This window comes from Terrapene carolina, unplaced genomic scaffold, assembly GCF_002925995.2.
Source record: "Terrapene carolina triunguis isolate 2854851 unplaced genomic scaffold, T_m_triunguis-2.0 Scaffold951, whole genome shotgun sequence".
Classification (NCBI taxonomy): Eukaryota; Metazoa; Chordata; order Testudines; family Emydidae; genus Terrapene; species Terrapene triunguis.
In genome coordinates, this window is record NW_020665302.1 from 2,109,420 (window position 1) to 2,114,217 (window position 4,798).

Below are 4,798 nucleotides of genomic sequence, written 5' to 3' on the forward strand. Positions count from 1 at the left end.
TTGCAGGGGGGAAGGGCCCTGGCCATTTGTTGCTAGGAGACAGAGTGTCGGCCATTTATGCATACTGGCCTTTATCCCACCACCTAGAGACTTAAGAAATTCATAGGGGAAACTGAGGCAGACACACAGTATTCAGAGGAAACATTAAGAACAGTCCCACTTCGTCACAATTATAAACAAGAAATAAGTTTGTTAATTACAAAAGGTGAATTTTAAGTGGTAAAGAGGTAGCAAACAGAACAAAGCAGATTACCAAGCAAATAAAACAAAGCATGCAACTAAGCTTGCGTCACTAAGGAAATTGGTTACAAATAGTAATTCCTCACCCTCGATATTGTCTTAGGTAGATTCCTTCACAGGCCAGATCTATCCAGTCTGGGTCAAGCAGTTCTTCCCCACCCCGCTCAGGGCCAGTCCTTTTGTTTCCAGGTGTTTTCAAGTACCCCTCTACCTCGATATAACGCTGTCCTCGGGAGCCAAAAAATCTTACTGCATTATAGGTGAAACTGCGTTATATCGAACTTGCTTTAATCCACCGGAGTGCGCAGCCCCGCCCCCCTGGAGCACTGCTTTACCGTGTTATATCCGAATTCGTGTTATATCGGGTCGCCTTATATCGGGGTAGAGGTGTATCTCTTTGGGCAGAGAGGTGAAGGAGAAATGAACTGAAGACCTTGATTGTTTTCCTCCCCCACCTTATATAGGATTTCCTTAGGCGGGAATCCTTTGTTTGATTCCCCCACCTCCCAGTGGAAAAGTTCAGCAGCCCAACTTTTCGTGAGTGACGTACCCGAGAATTCGGAGTCTAATATCTAGACTGTATTGTTAAATCTAGTCACCTACATTGGGTTAGTGCTGATTCTGGGCTCTATGTATCACGTGACTTTTACAAACTAGCTTTATATTTGTGGCTAATCTAAGCACTATACCCAGATGTACAGACACTCTTTTCCCAACCTATGTGTTACATAATTTTTTTAACATTAGCTTTAATACAATTTTTATATCAGGTGAACCAGGTCTGACTCTGTAGTATCACAGCATCAGTGGCGTAGCCAGCTTCTAAGAGGAGGGGGAGCAAACATAAAAAAGACGCCCCCCCGGCTCCTCCCCCGGCCACGCCCCCCCCGCCCCCCCCCCCCCCCCCCCCCCCCCCCCCCCGCTCCTCCGGCCGCGCCCGCCGTCCCCCCATGGCTGCCGGCTGCGCTGCAGGCGGCCAGCCTGCACCTCCCCTCGCTCCTCCGGCTGCCTTTGGAAAGGTACCACTTTTGGCAAATTTGCTGAGGGGAAGCGGCTGCTTCCCCTGCACCCCGCTAGCTACGCTGCTGTGCAGCATCCATGAGTCATGGCAGGATGGAGTGTCCGCAGGAAGGCCGTTGTCCTCGCTGATGAGCCACCCGCCCGGTCTGGCTTTTCCATTGTTGTACCTGAAGTGTTAGCAGGGGCTGTCACCCAAAGTAGCATAGCTGATATACAGATACATGGTCAATATTCCTAACTTCAGATACAGAAATGATACAGGCATACACATTGGCTAATCACATTCAGTAAATCATAACCTTTCCAATGAGATCTCACAAGACCCATCTAACATCTCCGTTATATCATATTCATATAATAAGCATATTTTCATAAAGACTGTGGAGTGCAACGTCACAATCCCAATTATGAATATAAAATGATGGGGTCTAAATTAGCTGTTACCACTCAAGAAAGATCTAGGAGTCATTGTGGATATTCTCTGAAAACATCCACTCAATGTGCAGCGGCAGTCAAAAAAGCGAACAGCATGTTGGGAATCATTAAGAAAGGGATAGAGAATAAGACAGAAAATATCATGTTGCCTCTATATAAATCCATGGTACGCCCACACCTTGAATATTGAGTGCAGATCTGGTTGCCCCATCTCAAAAAAGATACATTGGAATTGGAAAAGGTTCAAAAAAGGGCAACAAAAATGATTAGGGGTATGGAACAGCTTCCGTATGAGGAGAGATTAATAAGACTGGGACTTTTCAGCGTGGAAAAGAGAAGACTAAGGGGGGATATGATAGAGGTCTATAAAATCATGACTGGTGTGGAGAAAGTAAATAAGGAAGTGTTATTTACTCCTTCACATAACACAAGAACTAGGGGTCACCAAATGAAATTAATGGGCAGCAGGTTTAAAACAAACAAAAGGAAGTATTTTTTCACACAACGCACAGTCAGTATGTGGACCTCTTTGCCAGAGGATGTTGTAAAGGCCAAGACTATAACAGGGTTCAAAAAAGAACTGGATAAGTTCATGGAGGATAGGTCCATCAATGGCTATTAGCCAGGATGGGCAGGGAGGGTGTCCCTAGTCTCTGTTTGCCAGAAGCTGGGAATGGGCGACAGGGGATGGATCCCATGATGATTACCTGATCTGTTCATTCCCTCTGGGGCACCTGGCATTGGCCACTGTCAGAACAGGGCCGGCTCCAGGCACCAGCCGAGCAAGCTGGTGCTTGCGGCGGCAGCTTGTAGGAGGCGGCATTCTGCCCAATCCTAGGGCGGCACGGCTGCTTTTTTTTATTTTTATTTTTTATTTTTTTTTGTGGTGTTCTGCTCCGGCCGCCCTGTAGGTGGCGGCGGCGCGGAGGATGGGAGTGCCCTGCAGCAAGCCCGGCAGGGCAGCCCGCGTCCTTCCCTCCCAGCCGACTGGAGCAGCGCAGAGCCCTCCCGGCAGGTGGCGGGGCCGCGTGGCAGCGCCCCGCTGAAGCCCTGGCCGCCCCCCTTCTCTCTCTTTCCCCCCCGCTCCCTCCCCCCGCTAGCCGGGGCACATCTGCAGCGCAGGGAGTCCCCCTGCACCCTGGCTCCGGCCGCGCCACAGGTTTTATTTTTTTAAATTTTTTTAAAATTTTGTTTGCTTTGCCATTCTGGCCGCCCCGTTTTTTTTTATTTTATTTTATTTTTGCTTGGGGCGGCCAAAAAGCCAGAGCCGGCCCTGTGTCAGAAGACAGGATACTGGGCTAGATGGACATTTGGTCTGACCCAGTATGGCCATTCTTATGTTCTGTCATGAGTCTCAGGATAATTATTGTTTTCCTTAAAGCCCCAGCTCCTGGAGTCATGTGGAGATGTGATGATTTCAGCCTTCATTCTTAAAGAAAAAGTAAGTTTCTAGCCCTCGTGACTGTGGAGGAAGCTTCCAAATGTGACCCCAGTGCACCCTAAAGGCCCCAAAAGCAGAAGGCAAATAAAAAGAACCCCAAATCTAGTATTTTACATAATCTTGAGATTTTAAAGCCAATCTCGTGATTTTCGGTGAGCCTAGCTCATGATTTTTGAACGTTTAGGTTTGGCAACATGTGTCGGGCCCTCCTGGCTGGGAGAGAAAAACAAATCCATCATGAGCGTGCGACTCTGGCCTGAGTCAGCAGAGAGCCTGCAACCGTAGCTCGGAGGGGGAGAGTGGCCTCCTGCAACTCTGCGGGGGTGGGGTCAGCTCCAGTGCCCCCACGGAGACCATTTCATTGGCACCGGCATTAACTCCTTCACTGCTGATCATTTCAGCAGGCACAGCCAGGTGAGGCATTCACCCCGGTGTGGAAAGGCCTGGCTGCCACAGAAGTCAAGTCACCCAACCCCCCCCCCCCCGGCCTCCCCCAAGGGTGTCTGCAACGGGATTTAGCTCTGGCAAGGCAACCTCTTTGGCACTGATGCCATGGAGCGTGTGGGCACCGCATAAAATCAATGGCATTTAATAGCAGAGGAAACAGAAGTGGTGCCAGGAGGGATAGGTCACTTGGGTGCATGCTGAATCCATTGCCAACAGCCGCAAATGGATGTAAAGGAAGCGGCTGCCGATGCCCGAGCTGGGCTCTGAAGGGAGAGGAATCCTGGGACCCTACATGCGAATTCAGCCCAGTGGCTGCAGAATACACACCTGCTGCCCAGAGCTGCTGGCACCCAGGCACATCCCTCCCCCTGTACTGCCCCTGCGGCCCCCTGGCTGCACAGGTGGGCTGGGATAGGCTAAAAGACTGGAGCTCATGCCAAGCCCCAGTGACGGCATCCGAGAGTGTCTGTGCTCCTGGGCAGGGACGGTGGCTAGTCTCTGCTCCCTGGCTGCCGGGTTGGGGAATCCAGAGCAGTGTGAGTAAGCGAGCCAAGTGAGTGTGATGGCCAGGAAGCAGTGTGCTCCTTTGCAGGTGAGCTGGAGACAGCCCCCTGATAACAGCCCTGCTACTAATATAACACTTAGGGCTCCCCGCTTGTTGTGGGCAATGCTGCAAAGAATGGATGAGTCACAGCCAATGTGGGTAAAACCAGGGATTTGTGACTCAGTGGGGAGGGAAGGTTTGCAAAACGCTCAGTGCTGATTTAGCTGTTACCACTCAGAGCGAGATCTTGGAGTCATCGTGAATAGTTCTCTGAAAACATCCACTCAGTGTGCAGCGGCAGGCAAAAAAGCGAACAGCATGTTGGGCATCATCAAGAAAGGGATAGAGAATAAGACAGAAAATATTATAATGCTGCTATATAAATCCATGGTACGCCCACATCTTGAATACTGCCTGCAGATCCGGTCGCCCCATCTCAGAAAAGATACATTAGAATTGGAAAAGGTAGACAGAAGGGCAACTAAAATGGTTAGGGGGATGGAACAGTTTCCATATGAGGAGAGATTAAAAAGACTGGGACTTTTCAGCTTGGAAAAGAGACGACTACAATGGGAAAAAATCTTGACTGGCGTGGCGAAAGTGAATAAAGAAATGTTATTTATTCCTTCACAAGAACCAGGGGTCACCCAATGAAATTAATAGGCAGTAAG